The sequence below is a fragment of the Mirounga leonina genome, unplaced genomic scaffold (genome assembly GCF_011800145.1).
Source record: "Mirounga leonina isolate KUSES-001 unplaced genomic scaffold, KU_Mleo_1.0 Mir_167, whole genome shotgun sequence".
Lineage (NCBI taxonomy): Eukaryota > Metazoa > Chordata > Mammalia > Carnivora > Phocidae > Mirounga > Mirounga leonina.
The window spans coordinates 2,950,267-2,966,502 of NW_023270422.1; the positions used below are offsets into that span (position 1 = coordinate 2,950,267).

At 41.7% G+C, this 16,236-nt stretch overlaps 1 protein-coding gene across 13 annotated transcripts in view; it reads right to left on the minus strand.

Annotated features, from left to right (window-relative positions):
* LDLRAD4 (low density lipoprotein receptor class A domain containing 4) overlaps positions 1-16,236 on the minus strand; it is a 432,267-nt gene that overhangs the window by 360,581 nt on the left and 55,450 nt on the right. The window lies entirely within an intron of this gene.

Consider the following 16,236-nt stretch of genomic DNA (forward strand, 5'->3'; position numbering starts at 1 on the left):
GAGAGGAGAGGAGAGGAGAGGAGAGGAGAGGAGAGGAGAGGAGAGGAATTGTAAACTTAAGAATGCAGGAGAAAATTACATGGGTCATGAGATGACACATTTTTATTCCTCAGAAACATTGCTTTGTTAAAATTCTGGAATTCTTAAAGATAAATCACATTTATATTGAATGTGACCCTACTCCTCCAAAGAATCTTAAGATCATAGTTGCCAAGGCTTGGAATAAATCAGCTGCACGTCAGACCAGGCCAGTCTGCAGAGTAAGAAAGACCGAGCCTGTAATAAGGTGAAAGGTGCATGAGGGACTTGGAGACCTGAGTCAGGACCTTGCTGATCCGTTTACATGCTCTATAACCACATGCAAATCATTACAGCTGTCTGAGCCTCAACATCTCAAACTATAAAATTCAACTGGTAAAAGGTTTTTGTCAGGACTAATACTTTATGGTTTCAATCAACAAGTTTTCAGTTAATTATTTACTGAATGAGTGAATGGGTAAAATGAATGAAAGAATTAACAACTGAGTTTGCCTTCCGATGCCCCTCTTGATGGCAAAGAAGGCTTTGCTGCTTATTAGATCGTTTATCATTTTGTTTTTGGAGCACAAATTGGGCCTCAGGCAGAAAGGTGTAAAGACGTCAATGAACACAGACTGACAGACGGGACAAAGGGAGGATCAGTGAAAATATATGCCACTACTCACTCTCTTTGCGGACTATTTTGCTGTGACTCAGAGGCCCAAACTCTATCCAATCTGGAGAGTCCATTTTAGTTTTGTTTAGGTTCTTACTGCCTGTAAACTAAGAAAATACTTAAAAGTTTAGTTAGCCTCAGGATATTAAAATCCACATGTATCACAACAGATCTGGATCTGGCCCCTGTGTGGGCTTTCTCTCAGAAAGCTGTGGTGCAGACCAAGGTCTCCAGATTTGCTCACTGCTACTGGCAATGACAGTATTCACATAGACTGTACCCTCTTCTATTTTTTTTAAAGATTTTATTTATTTATTTGACAGAGAGAGAGCGCACAAGCAGGGGAAGGGGCAGGCAGAGGGAGAAGCAGGCTCCCCACCAAGCAGGATGCCTGACTTGGAGCTTAATCTCGGAACTTAATCCCAGGACCCTGGGATCATGACCTGAGCCGAAGGCTGATGCTTAACCAACTGAGCCACCCAGGCGCCCCCCTCTTCTATTTTTATAGGCCTATCTTGGAGGCAAAGGTTTGGTATAAATCAGCTATGATTTAAAAATAGGGGGGCACCTGGATGGCTCAGTGTTAAGCGTCTGCCTTCGGCAGGGTCCTGGGATCCAGCCCCGCATCGGGCTCCCTGCTCCGCGGGAAGCCTGTTTCTGCCTCTCCCACTCCCTCTGTTTGTGTTCCCTCTCTCGCTGTCTCTCTCTCTGTCAAATAAATAAATAAAATCTTAAAAAAAAAAAATAGAAATAAGATTTTTTCATTTTTCTGTTATACTCTAACTTCTTAGAATATATGCAGAGCTTGACCTCTAGTTTCATATTTCACTAAGTGTTTCACTGCTACCTACCAATAAGGAGTAGGTCACACAACTGATGGTGGACAACAAAACTCTATCAGGAAACCCTGACTTGCTTCTTATCAAAAAGGAAAATATGCACATACAAGTACAGGAATAAGGCACAAAAATATGCCTAAAACAAACCCAGTCTTTTTTGTTAAGAATATCTGTCTGGAGAATGAATACAGAAAAAGAGAAAACTGAAGAAATGGAACTTTTAATAGCTATCAATCCTTCTGGCCAAGCGAAAATTCTATAGTGTTCTAATGACTTGAGGATTGTTTTATCTAGAGTAAGTTAGATATGCAAAAAGGTGGATGTTGAGCTGGAAGAATGCTTAGAATATAAACAAAATCAGATTAATATAGAGGCAGCTGCTACAAACTCTTAAGCTGACTGTATTAGTCAGGATTCTCCAGAGAAACAAAAGCAATAGGATACACACACACACACACACACACACAGGTGAGAAAGAGAGAGACGGGGTGGAAGGAGGGAGAAGAAGGAAGGAAGGGAAAGAGGGAGGGAGGAAGAAAATTGGTTATGAGGAATTGGTTCACACAATTACAGAGGCTGACAAGTCCCAGGATCTGCCATCTGCAAGCTGCAGATCCAGGAATGTCAGTAGTATAATTCCAGTCTGAGCCGAAAAGCCGGAGAACCAGAAAGCCGATGGTGTAAACCCCAGGGACAGGAGAAGACCAATGTCACAGCTGAAGCAGGCAAACAGGAGGCAAAAGATGCCAATTCATTCGTCCCTCACCTTCTGTTTTATGCAGGCCCTCAGCAGATTGGATGGTGTCCACCTACAATGAGGAGGGTCACCTACTGAGTTCACTCAAATGCTAATCTCAGCTGTAAACATCCTCACAGACATGCCCAGAAATGTTTAATCTGGGCACCTCTTGACCCAGTCAAGTTAACACATAGAATTAACCATCACATTGACTACAAACTAAACATTTAAGGCACCCAAAGTATTAACACTTTTCTAAGAACCATGAACAGAAAGGAATGCCCAGCTCCTCTTTCTCTTCAAGGATCATGGGACTGAGAATCATAGAGAAACAAAGTCATCCAGTCTGATGATAAAGAGGAAGGAATGGATGCTCCCATCAACAAAGAGGAGGCATCAACTGTCCAGCCACACTCAGGAGGACTGAAGTCTTCTGCAGGGTTATCATCCCACTGGGTTCCTGAACCCACCACATCTACCAATACATAAGAACTACACACTGGATATGGGAAAGGTATACACACAGAGCCAAGAATCAGTCTTGTTGTCCCAAACTGAAAATACAGAATGTTCCAGTGGTTCCCCTAGAGGCTGTTGCACCTCTCATGTGATCCCCCAATGTTCATATGAAAGACTAAATTAGAATATGGTTCTTCTTTAGGTAGGAGGAAGCCTATTTTTGAGCATGATTCTTCACCCCTGAAACTAAAAGTTCAAACACCAAACTTCAGCAAAGGAGAGTTCACATTTGGTGATCTGCAATACAGCTGTTCTCTCCATGGCAATCCCCACAGCTCAGGACTGGACACAGCTGGGTCTGCAGGTAAGCAAAACCCTCTAAAACAGAGACAGATGGACCCCAGATGATTTTACCAATCTATCTTTTACTTTGCAAAGTACTACAATGGACAACTAGCAATTCTTAATCACAGTCCCTATTTATGCTTTCTCTACTAAAAATTAAAGTTCCCAAAAGATGGAGTCAATATTTTTTATTCAATTGTAAATTAAAGACAGATGACACTTCTGAAGAAGGTTTAAAGTTAAGTAATTAGACAATTAATCAGCCAACTAATAGTATTAAATCTCACTTATATTTACACATTTATGAATCTTTGAACCATTCAATGTGCTGCAATCTACAATATTCCACTAACCCCGTCCAACAGTGTAAAAGTCATCAGAAATCCTATTATATGCCTCATGTAATCTCTCATTCCCTCAGTTTATTCATCTATGCAATAGATACAAATGAGAAAACAAACATGATGTAAGTCCCTAAGAAGTAAACCATTAGAACTCAACAGAACATTATACAAGCCCAGAGCATATTCAAAACAACTACTAAATAGGTCTGTGTTGGGGATCCTTACAATAATGTGGAAAATACCAAGCAGTGGAGCATTCTCAATTCTGCAAAGGAGAAGAGAGCCTAAGTTCCTTATGAGGTCCAACTGGTGCTTCTAAAGGCCCCCAACTGCCAAAATGCCCAAAGGCTTGGATAATGCTGTTTCCATAGTGTTTTTGTTCTTTTGCCGAAGCTCCATATTTGTTTGTTTTTTTCTAGGTGGTGTTTTAAATGTTTTTGCAAAGGACAGTTTTATTAGTAGGTCTTAACTGCTTTATTAGGGTCACCAAAGTACAGAAGTACAGTCTATTGCCAAAGTTGGTAGATCTGTTATTATGGCCTTTGATTCACTTACAGCAGTGGTTTCTAAAACATTTTTCATTTGTAGTCACAATATTATCCAAATTACTTTATGGATTCCTTTATGGATCCTTTTTGTTATACTGAAATTGTATTGTCAACAATATTTTAGTATGAAATAGCTGAAGCTGTGTATCTGGTCCTTTCTAAAATTTTACTTTGCTGTAAAATTGACATCATTTTAATGTAAACAGTTCTATTATGGATGTCCAAAGTACATCTTTCAATTTCAATAAACTTTTGTCCTTTAAACAGATATGGTATAGACCTTTATTGATGTAATTTGGGCTAACATGATGGAAGGTGGTTAAAAAGAGATTATTTCACTTTAATGATCTGAAATTGAGGTTGGAGTATATGCCCATTTTATTCTGGTTTATATTCCACATACATTTAGTTGAGGAATTATACAACTGCTATGTTTTATCAATAATAAAAAAAAAACCCACAAACTACATTAGAATTGCTACATAAGCAAATCTTTTGTTCAAAACGTGAGAGGACTAAAAATTGATAAATTATTCCCATTCCACCTTCTTCATGGAATACAGTAATCATTTTTTAAGATAATGATTATAGTACCTGGTCATTTATCTGATAGCTTTTAGGTCTATATTAGATTTTCTAAAAACTCTAGAAACTCAGATGACTATACTAAAACTAGCTTTACAGGTACATTTTGCTTTAAACTCTTTGCCTCCTTGTATATAAAGTTTTTAACATTTTTCTCTGCACTGAACCAATGTCATCAGTGTTTAATTGATCTATTAATTATTCTTTTTTTAAGATTTTATTTATTTATTTGACAGAGAGAGCCACAGCAAGAGAGGGAGCACAAGCAGGGGAGCGAGAGAGGGAGAAGCAGGCTTCCCTCTGAGCAGGGAGCCCGATACGGGGCTTGATCCCAGGATGCTGGGACCATGACATGAGCCGAAGGCAGATGCCTAATGGCTGAGCCACACAGGTGCCCCTCCTATTAATTATTCTTAATTGCAGGAAGCTTATATTAATTACTAGAATTTTCTCTGAAATAAATATTCAATTATCTGATTTTAACTTAGACTAAGGCTACTCCTCATAATAAGTGTTTCTGTCTCCACTCACCCAAACTAAGTTCTACATGAAATCAGACTAGTAATAGTAATAATTTGAGCACACCCCCCAGTCCATAATGTGAGAGCAGATGGTGGAGAAAATGTAAAGGCCCCCTCAGCAGAGTCAAATCATCACAGCCAGGGCGTGAGACAAGAATGTAAATGAGTATACACAGGCCAAGAGTAGATTATTTACCCAAAAAATGTTGCCACCCTCTTACCCACCTTCCAAAGTAAAACAAGACAAGAGCTCATTCAACCCAGGAGATATAGAACACAAAACCCATTTTATCCTTACCTTTGGTTCTGTATTAATAAAGTAATATTCATTAAAATGCATTTTTTAAAGGATTTTATTTATTTATTTGAGAGAGAGAGAATGAGAGACAGAGAGCATGAGAGGGAAGAGGCTCAGAGGGAGAAGCAGACTCCCCGCTGAGCAGGGAGCCCGATGTGGGACTCGATCCCGGGACTCCAGGATCATGACCTGAGCCAAAGGCAGTCACTTAACCAACTGAGCCACCCAGGCGCCCAAAATGCATTTTTAAAAGAAGATTGATTACAAAGCTTTTGAGTGGTCCCAATTTCTTTTTTTTTTTTTAATTTTTTTTTTAAAGATTTTATTTATTTATTTGAGAGAGAGAGAGAATGAGAGACAGAGAGCATGAGAGGGAGGAGGGTCAGAGGGAGAAGCAGACTCCCTGCCGAGCAGGGAGCCCGATGCGGGACTCGATCCCGGGACTCCAGGATCATGACCTGAGCCGAAGGCAGTCGCTTAACCAACTGAGCCACCCAGGCGCCCGAGTGGTCCCAATTTCTAATGGCAGAATATCAACAAGGTAATTTTTCCAATTGCATTTTAGAGATGGAGTGAAAATTTTTTTTCCAGCTTTATGAGTTATGATTGATAAATGCTGTAAAATTTTTTTTTTTTAAAGATTTTACTTATTTATTTGTCAGAGAGAGAGAGCACAAGCAGGGGCAGTAGCAGGCAAAGGGAGAAGCAGGCTCCCCGCTGAGCAAGGAGCCCGATGCAGGACTCGATCCCAGAACCCTGGGATCATGACCTGAGCCGAAGGCAGACGCTTAACCGACTAAGCCACCCAGGCATCCCTGGGGTAAAATTCTTAAAAGTACTTCTAGATAGTTAAAGGAAGAAGATAAGATATTATGTTAGGGGATTTTGAAACCAGGAGTTCATGGGCAAAATCACCCCACATTGAAGGCTGACTCCCATCCAAGTACTAACCAGGCCTGACCCTGCTTAGCTTCTGAGATCAGATGAGATCGGGCACGTTCAGGGTAGTATGGCCGTAGATGAAGGCTGACTATAATATGCACTATTTGGAGTAATTTTTTTTTTTAGATGATACATACAAGAGTGAGTGTGATTGCAACAGGCCTTAAGGTGTCCAGGTATAGACAGGAAATGCTTTGGATATGGATATACCAAGAGGAAAATCTCTAAGGCTGCACTGATGAGGTAAAAGGATACACAGTACTAAATATTAAAGCGTAACAACTGTTTTCGGACAACTCAAGAAACAGACAAAAACTTGATAACAGAATAGATGATCATCATTATTATAAGTCAAAGAAAGTTATATATTTGTGGCCTTCATGCCCTTTCAGAAGTCCTGCTCTTACTTGTTCTACACCTTTGCGATGATCTTGCCACATGCTGATGACTCCCAAATCTCCATCTTGTTGTCACGACCTCTCCTCTCCTCAGACTGCTATCTAACTGATCTCTAGCCACCCCCCAGATGTCCTACAGGCATGCCAGTCAAGAAATCTCACCCTAAGTGAGCTCCACCCCCTTGGTTGCCTGTCTCTGCCCATACCATCTTCTCATTTACCCAAGGCTGAAGCCCAAAAGTTATTTTGGAATCCACATTTGCTCAATGGGCACACCCAAGGCCTCTCTGTTCTAGGCCCTCTTCTCTGTCACCGCTGCCCAGTGCAGTGCAGGCCTTTTCACCTCTTCCCCCGAAAAACCTCCATGCTATTCTTTCTGGCTGGCTGATCTTAGCTTCTGTCTCTCCCCTCCAATCACTCCTACCCATGGCCACCAGACTTGACTTCCCTAAACACATATCTAATGTCATCATCTTCCCTGAAAAGCCCAAAATGGGGTTCCCCACACTACAGGATAATCTATGCACCACATTCAAATACTTTATGGTCTGGTCCCAACTTCCTTTTCTAACCTATCTCTATCTCTTGCCTTCCTTCTCAAGCACCCTACAACCCAGCCACATTTCTACTCTCCTAACACACTGTTAATTTTCCCACATATTTGTGTGAGACTTACCCAGTGCTCAGAATGCTCTCACCTTACATTTGTCCACCTGGAAAACTACAGTTCATGGTTTAAGACCCACTTTAAATGTCACCACCCCTGTGAGTGTACCAACAAACTTTCCTAGACGGGTATACAAGGTATCTCTGCCCTGGGTCCCCTCGGCACAATGTGCTAGGGACACGTCACTATGGACTATGACTAAGGACATATTGTGGATCTCCTCCATCAGGAGGAGATGTGTCCCTCTGTAAGGCAAGAACTGCTTCCCATTATCTTTGTGCCCAAGTCCTCAGAGTGCCCAGCTCTGTAAATGTGTGTTAAAGATAAATTTTATCACAAACAGCTGATTATTTTCCCACTGCTCCTCTTCTAACAACTTCTTCATCTTAGTGACTTATAGACATCTTCATACTTTTGAAAGCCAAAGTTTGCCCAGATTAAGATGAGTTTCTCTATACTCTCACATATTAGTTTTATTTCTTGATTTGATGGGGCATTTCATACACTAAAGAAAATGGGGGCACAGTAAGTGGTAGGTTCCTAACTGTGAGTCTACCCTTACAAGCTGCCATACCACACAGAAGGCACTGCAATGAACTGACACTGCAAACCTAACATGAAAACCTTCCTATTTCATATCATTGTTACAAGTCATTCTAGTAAAACTTTGAAGAATTCTTATCATAAAATAATGTACTATTATCCTTAAAAGGTCACAATTTAATATTTTTCCAACATTCAAGAAAAACAAGAATCTGACTAGAAATTTTCCCATTTCCCCATTTCTTCACATCTCCTGACAATGTCCCCTTGCAGTCCTGACAACACACGAACAATTTGTAGGCTAACTGTGTTGTTCCTGGAAGTTGGTTATCTGGCCCTACCCAGAGTCTTGTCTAAGAATAATCCCTCAGTCAGAAACATGTACTAGAGGCTCACTGGCCTCTAATGACATTTATTATCTACAATAAGGTAGAGTTCTCAATTTTATTCTTTTATTTCCCTTTAATTAGTTTATATTTGTAAATCTTGTAGTTCAACTAGATCACCTCCATACTTCAACATACCTTTCTTTTGGATTCCTTTTTTTAAAGATTTTATTTATTTATTTGAGAGAGAAAGAAACAGAGAGCATGAACAGGGGAATGGGCAGAGGGAGAGAAGGAGAAGCAGACTCCCCACTGAGCAGGGAGCCCGACATGGGGCTCGATCCCTGGACCCTGAAATCATGACCTAGCTGAAGGCAGACACTCAACCGACTGAGCCACCCGGGCACCCCTCTTTTGGATTCTTAATAGTGTCTACTTGAGAGTGTGCTTTAAAAAATAAGTTTTGGGGAAAAAAAAATAAGTTCTGGGAGTTTTACTTTTTTTAAAAAATGAGGATACCCAAAAGAACTGAAAGCAGGGATTCAAAGAGATACATGGACACCCATGTTTATAGCAGCATTATTCACAATAGCCAAAAGGTAGAAGCAAGCCAACGGTCCAACAATGAATAAATGGATAAGCAAAATGTGGTATACCCATACAATGTAATATTACCAGCCTTAAAAGAGGAAGAAAGTTCTGACACATGCTATAACACTGATGAACCCTTAGCACCCATCATGCTAAGTGCAATAAGCCAGTCACAAAAACACAAATACTGTATGATGCCACTCATATGAAGTATCTAGACTAGTCAAGTTCATAGAGACAGGAGAATGGTGGTTGCCAGGGGCTAGGGGCAGGAAGAGGAGGAATGGGGAGCTAGTGCTTAATGGGTACAGAGTTCTAAGTTTTTCAAAATGAAAATAGTTCTAGGGATGGATGGTGATGATGGCTGCAGAACAATGAAAATGTATTTAATGCCACTGAACTTTACACTTAAAATGGTTAAAACATACTGTTTTCCATAGCAGCTGTACCATTTTTCATTCCTACCAGCTATGCACAGGGTTCCAAATTCTCCATCTTACATATATTTTACCACAATTAAAAAAAAAAAAGGAGCACCTGGGTGGCTCAGTGGTTCAGCGTCCAACTCTTGATCTCAGCTCAGGTCTTGATCTCAGGGTCAAAAGTTCAAGCCCCATTTTGGGCTCCACACTGGGTGTGGAGCCTACTTTAAAAAAAAAAAAAAAAGAAAGGAGAAGAAGTTTGAGAACCAATTAAAGATCAAAAAATAGGTAACTAACCTAAATATGACAATCCTAAATTGTAACAATTTCTTTTAAAAATGACTCAAAAGCACCATTATACCTTACAAAGTACTACAAAAACATTTCGCAAACCCACCTGGCCCCGTGAAACAACTCTTTCTCAAATGATCCAAGAATCTCAGGGCCTATTGTTATTTTTATGCCTCACATGTGGCAGTTGCCAGACTAAACAGCATAGGAAGTAGAACTCCCTGCCTAGTCACTGTACTGGGTAAATGCAGCTCAACCCAAGTCTAGAAGTAAAGAAGGCCAAGGCATTATATTCTTGGGCTATAACAGCACAGGAAAAATATTAGAACAGAACAGAACCTACATAACAGATAGCAACTTAGGAACTTTTTAAAAAGTTAATGCAGACTCAGGTCAGAGAGTGTTTAGGATGAGTATTTCCCTGCCCCAAATGCCCCATCTCCAAAGCGCTGCTGTGAAGACAGAGAAGTGGCCATTGTAACTGATAAACTCACCAATACCATGGTTTCCCTGCTCCTGTAGCTGTATCTGTGAACTCAACAGAACAACTTCTGTTCCTAAGCGGAGCATGTAGCCCAGGCAGGGTAGCCCTGCTGACCTGCCCTGGCACTCTCTCCTACATGATCACTGGCAGCTGTAATACTCTGCATTTGTAAATTAGCTGTGCACTTATTCGGCAATCTTGTCTCCCAAATATGACAGGCCCAGTTAGGCTGAAGGTACTGAAGCAAAGCACCCGTTGAGCAAGCCCCAAAGCCCACAGCGTGTTGTGGAGCTGAGATGAAGCACTCTCATTGCCTAATGTTTCCTCTATCATCTCTGAACAAGCGAGTCCCCTGACTGCCCTATCATAACGTCCAGGTGTGGAAAATGTGGAGAACCATGGCAAAGTGGATCCCAGGAAAAGAGAGAGGAACCATTAAATGCTAGGCTGAATCCATACAGACCCCAGACATCTTGTGAGCAGCAGGTACCTTCTCAAGCACTGAGCTTGCAAAGTTAACCAAGCATCGATTGCCAAACAGCCTTCAGCAGAAATCATCTCTGACACAAAAACAAATATTACATGAGGTTCAAGAAAAAAGCCTACAAAGCAAAACCCCAATGGAAACCTCCCTCAGTCCCCTTTTGTGTTGTCGGGTTAAACACTTTATAACTGGATCCCTCTCCTTCCTCTGCCTGTCCTCTTTATTTCTGTCGACCTCTTCTTCTGCCCATACTCATTACATTTCCAAAATGATTTTTCCAAGTTACGTGAACTTCACATCTCATGCTCTACTACAAATGCTCTTAACCTTTTTGGAGGTCAAAATCTTACTGAGAATCCCATCAAAGCCCTCTGGCTTTCTCTGCAGGAACAGGCACGATTTCAAGAAATTCACATATGCCCTGGGTCCCCTGGAGGTTAAAAACCTCTGTCCCAGTGGCTGTTTCCTTCCATCTTTCTACATTGAATTTGAGAAACACTTGGCAACCTACCTCCATTTGCGGAAATTATGTAACTGACAAATTTCAAGAATCCATAAGGACTCCTGTTGATGGGGTGACCCATCCACCCCACTGATAATCAAAACTCTAAGGGGAGGTCATCTCATATAAGCTCAAGACATTCAGCCAGTCTGACACGAAGCAGCCCTGAAGGACAACTCCCCCCAGATGATGGTACCTGCTCCCAGTGACCGCCCTCACACATGTCCCAATGTGACTTTGTGGGGACCGCTGAGACTCAGTCTGTTACAACTGGCATCAGTTGCCACCGGCAAGTCATCACAAGAACCTGACCTTGGTAAGCGCATTTTACACTTGAGTGCTATTCATCCGGGTGACACCAAGCGGGGGTTGGGGAGGCAGGAAGACAGACAGTGACAGTGCCAGAGCGTGCTGCCAGGCACTGCCCCCCACCCCACAGGCTGCAGAAGCTGCCTCACCCACACAGAGAGACTGAGCCTGCAAAGCCAAATTTCTGAGCTGCTGCTGAGACTCCCATAAAAAGCAATGCTATTTCTAACCTCCCTCACCATGGAAAACTACACATGCCACCAAGCAACCCAGAATCTCTGAAAGGTTTATTTTTATACTCTTCCCCACGCCCCCTACCCTTACCTCCCCCACAAAATTTTTAGGTGGAAAATTTGCTAGCTTTTTAGCAGTTTGACACTACTGTGCTAGGCATGGGCTGACGAAGCTGCTAGCATGTTTGATTTTAAAGCAAAATGAAAAGGTATCTTTCTGATACAGCTCTGAATGAGTCTACTTTAAGAAAATAATACAGTCTAATAATAGAAGGACACAATCCAACAAATAGGCAAAGAATATTCCCAAGTTCACAGGCCACAGACAGAAATAACAGAGCTTCCCTGTCTCTAAAAGTGGTGCTTCTGCTTGCCGGACTTTCTCTTCACATTGCTGATTTTTCCTAATCCGAACATGGCACAAAGCATCCCTGATGCCCTTGCAGAGTTTCGATTTTTCTTTTGCTGTTCTTAACCTTAAAGACTGAGGGGAAAGCAGTGAGGTGGACTTCAGATCTGAGTCCCCTGACACTGTGTATACATGGGGTAGGCAGGAGGGAGGGAGGAAGAAGAGGAGAGAGAGGAAAAAGGAAGAAGGAGGGCCTGAATGAGGCCTGGAGAACCCAAAAACTCTTTGAGAAGCCAAGGGGCAACCCAGAACTAGTCAACCTGGGCTCTGTCCTGGAACTCCTCCCAATGGGAACTTTGGTGTCACTTCTCTAATGACAAACTGGAAGGCCAGAGAGGCACCAACCCACCACTGTCTGGCTTCACACAGACAGGAAGTTTTAGTGCAGCCTCTGAATGATCCTAACCTAACTGTAAAGCAGAGTTTAATCCTCCTTCACGTTAGGGAACCTCCAGCACAATATGGTCATTTACACCAAAGCTCCAAATGTTGTTTGATCACATTTTCACAGTTTAATCTATTTTATTATACATGCCAAGGAAACATCTGGAGAAAATAAGCCTTGCTTTATTTACCAGTGTAGAAAGCAGGGACCTACACTCAAAAGTGTCCTTTCTCCCAGCACTACTGATCCTCTTTGAGTTTCCTTAATAGTTTAAATTTATGGGACGCCTGAGTGGCTCAGTCGGCTAAGCATCTGCCTTTAGCTTGGGTCATGATCCCGGGGTCCTGCGATCAAGTCCAACATGGGGCTCCTTGCTCAGTGGGGAGCCTGCTTCTCCCTCTGCCTGCCGCTCCCCCCTGCTTATGCGCTCGCTCTCTCTCAGAAATAAATAAATAAAATCTTTAAAAAAAAAAACAAATTCAACACAAAGCCAAGGAAGTTCAGGTCAGGGATGTATGGCTAGCATCTAAGGTTATGTTTTTATATATTTTATTCATTTATTCATCAGAGAGAGAGAGCACAAGCAGGGGGAGCAGCAGAGGGAGAAGGAGAAGCAGGCTCACCGTTGAGCAGGGAGCCCAATGCGGGGCTCGATCCCAAGACCCTGGGATCATGAACTGAGCCGAAGGCAGACACTTAACCAACTGAGCCACCCAGGAGACCCTCAGCTTATTTTTTAATGCTGGAGCATCTCCCCACTGGGACCATAGGTCTTACACAGGAAGACTTTGACACTGCTCTGTTCCTCACCATCTACTTCAGATCCTTTAAGGACCTTAAAGGAAACCAAAAGAGAGGTGGGATTTTCCCCATCTGAACCTTTCTTATGTGTGCTGAGAACCAACCAGATCTAAGTCTGAGGTTTCTTTCTCTCACGACAACGACACGAAAAGGGTGTGAAAAGCTTGAATTAATGATTTCTTCACCTACATCCTAGAGGCATTGTGCTCAGTCAAGTCACCAGCACTAGCATTCCACCACGCCTGGCTCTAGCAAGAAGATGCCTCATGAAATTCCTCAGCAAACCTCCTCCACCCTAAAGGGGACAGAGAGATCCATGCCTCTACTCCCTCTTCTCTGATCCTGCCAGCACACGGTCCTTGGATCAGAACTAGCATTTGGATGGCAAATAACTGACATTTTATTGAACTCCTACTGTGTGTGAATGCTGAATTAGGCATCTTCACAATAATTCCACAAGATATATATTATCCCATTTAAAGATGAAAAAAGCTGCGACTCACAGAGGCTTAGGACTTGCCAGAGTAAAACAGTGAAGGAAAGTGGCAAGGACAGAATTTGAGCCAAAGGCCATGTTTTCAGCTATACCTTAAAAAATGTGATACAGCCAAGAGGTATCTGTCTTCAAATTTATCAAATGGGTCACAATTTTAAATTTTAAAATACATTTAATAACAATCTAGCCCCACCAGGAGTTTCTCATTAAATACTGAAAGGCAACCATGAAAAAAATAAATAAATAACAACCTAAACATGGTAACCCAACCCCATTTTAGAACCAAGTCCAAAAAAACCCACTATACAGTAAGACAGGCACATTCTGCAGTTAGTGCAAAAATCCAGACCTCCCTGGGCCTTCCCAGCCAAGCAGTTGGAGCAGAGTTGTAATGCCACCTGTCCATCTTATCAGCACTTAGGAATGTCTCACAGTCCAGCTGTGAGCTTTGAGAGACAGAATTTTACAAGTAACAGAGCAAATATAAATTCCAGGACAGTCAGCTGTAAGAACCTGTTTTAGAGGTGTGAAAGTTCTTACAACACCTCAGAATCCAAGTATGGTGCCTGAAAATGACCCGAGATGCACAAAGCAACACGTAGGTCTGCAGACAGGGATCTGTTCTTTAACCATTCTAATGTTCATAAGGAGCAACACAGCCTTGTATTTAATTTAAAATCCATATACAGTAATGTAGTCAAGAGAAAGATTTCCATTACCAATTTTGAAACCTGCTTAAAATAACTGACAGAATGAGGTAACCCCATATATGGTGGGAAATCGGGTTCTTATGTAATTTGCAAGTATATTTCTACTTTTGTCAAAATTTTGTAAATCAAGCTGTACAGACCTTAGGAGCATAGTCCAGTGGTATTTCAATTATCCAGTAAAATTCTATTTGAAGATGGCTTTAGTTTTTGGTGGGTAAGATTAAAGAGGACTGGATCTGAGATGATGAAAGAGTAACTAAACTGTGCCCCCACTCTCTTCGGCTCTGGTAGGGATGAGTTGTTGCCTCCCACCTTAAGCTGGTGGTGGGCATGCCAAATTATGGAAGAAAAATAGCACAACTCATCAACACTCACCAAGTAAGGGGCGCCTGGGTGGCTCAGTCGGTTAAGTGTCCGACTCAGGAAACAAACACATTTGAACTGCATTCACTCAACAACAGAGAGGAATTGCCCCCAAAATGGACTCAGAGCGTGTGTTGTTTGTTACATATTGCATGCTTCGTAGCACCTATAATTTTAGGAAGGTTCCAAACTGTGAAAAGTCCATTTAAATTCAAGGGTCTGTGTGCCTCAGTGAGGAAGCACATTAAATCACTCCAACTGCCTCATCTACTTTCAACCGCAACCATAAATAAAAAGTTTGGATATGCTCTGAGAGAGCATCCAGGGTGGGAATCTTCATCAGTTCCTTTCATGTGACAAAAGTTTTACTGAACTCCTCCATTATACCAGGCACTGCTTGAGGCCTGGCGGGGGGGGGGGGGGGAGATAGAGGGGAAGGAGGGAGATTCTCGCCCTTATAAAGCTTACAGTCTATTAAAAAACTTGGAATAAACAATGAGTCATACCTGGCACATTAAAATTTAGGAAAAAGTTGCACCTTATATCTTACAGAATTTCTTACTTTCCTGAAGACTCTCATGTATTACTTCATTTAATGTTCCCCATAGACTGGCAATTAGTCAGAACAAGAATCACTAAAATCAATTAAGAGTTGACAAAATAGAGGCACTGAGAGGTGAAGAGGTATGCCTAAAGTGAAAAGCTGGTGGCAGGCAAGCTGAGGCAGGGTAGGATGCTCCTGGTACCCTCCCAGCACCTTCAATGACAGTCCCCCCAAGGGCTGGCTCTGAATCGGTCTTTGGGTCTGAGGATGTCCAGAGATGACCGAAATACACAGGTGTCACCTCAGCTTCTACTTCCAGATAACCCAATGCCCAGCTACTTCCACCCACTCTCCAAAACAGACACAGGCACACAAACGTAAAGCCAAATGCAGTAAATTAGGAAGCCAACCCCCTCTTTACAATAACAAACCATACGTGCTACCAATACAGAGAAAGAAAAACCTGCCCACCTGATGTTACAACAGCTAAGAAAGAGAAAGGAACTAGTATTTATTTAGTATATGCTATATGCCAGATGCTGTATTAAATATGATGACTCCTTTATTTCTGATGGCAATCCCATTATTATCCCCATTTTATGAAGTAGGAAACCAAACAAAACACAGAATTTAGAATGACAAATAAGGAATCCCATTTCCCATGGATCTTAAGTGTTTTTAAGTATCTGGGCATTAAATGCTCAGGCTCAGCAACAAATACAAGTTGAATAGTAAGATTATTTTTTTCAGTAAATCTAGGAATATGTATTTTATATACATTCACAGCTCAACGTGAATTATAAACAAAAAAGAAAAGTCACATTTAATCTGATATCATACAACTTTCCTCCTATCGGAAAAAGCTAAATTAGTAAGATAGTCTTTGTGCCTAGAAATTGCATGACTTTTTTGAGAGGTACATATGATGTACCCCTCATAACAGTTAGTGCTGTGACAAACTCTG